Below are 870 nucleotides of genomic sequence, written 5' to 3'. Positions count from 1 at the left end.
CATCTGGTAAATCCAATGCATTAAAGTGGGATTCTAACGCAATCTTCCCTTGGGGGGGGATCATGGGAAGTGGCGGGAAAAAGTTTCTATGTATTTTTACTATTTACTATGTATCAATTAGGATAATACGTTTAAATGTTACATTTGACATCATAACACTTGCTTGGCAACAAAAGAAGAAGAAAAAAAGACGTTGGGAGGTTATAATATTTTATTTGCTCTACATTGTGTAGGTCTGTAAAGAAACAGAATATATTTATATATGTATATATATATATATATATATATATATATATACACACACACATACATACATACATACATATATATCTATACATACATACATACATATATATATATATATATAAATTCTCCTACATGGGATTCCTAAAGGGAACGTATGGATAAATTGCTTTAATTGTTAATTTTTTATTCTGGATATGCCGCAGCTAACCTTTTTTTTTTATCGCCTGGCCCAAAAAGGTATGATCCGCGCGTTTCACACCTAAAAAGAGCTAAGAAATAATAAAAGCCCTTAAATACCCCGTGAATGGGAAGTTCATTTTTTTTTTTTTGCCAATTCTTGCGAGCCATTTGAAGAGAATAGCATGACGCGCTCTTCCGCGTGTGCGTGGCTTGACACGAGCGTCGGGAATAGCTGTTTTCTGAAAAGGAGAGGCGGCCGGGGGGTCAGGATTTCTGTGAAAACACGTTGCTAACCTGCGATTTGCCGCAACAAAAAGATCTCTAACAATCACGCACCTCAATCAAAGCAATCGGGTGAGACTAGGAGGAGAAAAAAAAAGATAAAATTGAAATATAACAGAATGTGTCTTCTTATCGCCTCGCTGATTTGTTTTCTAAACGCTT

This window comes from Sceloporus occidentalis, unplaced genomic scaffold, assembly GCF_023333645.1.
Source record: "Sceloporus occidentalis isolate IW3139 unplaced genomic scaffold, rSceOcc1.0.p SCAF_127, whole genome shotgun sequence".
Lineage (NCBI taxonomy): Eukaryota > Metazoa > Chordata > Lepidosauria > Squamata > Phrynosomatidae > Sceloporus > Sceloporus occidentalis.
The sequence above is the reverse complement of the archived record's forward strand: the minus strand, read 5'-3'. Positions refer to the sequence as shown.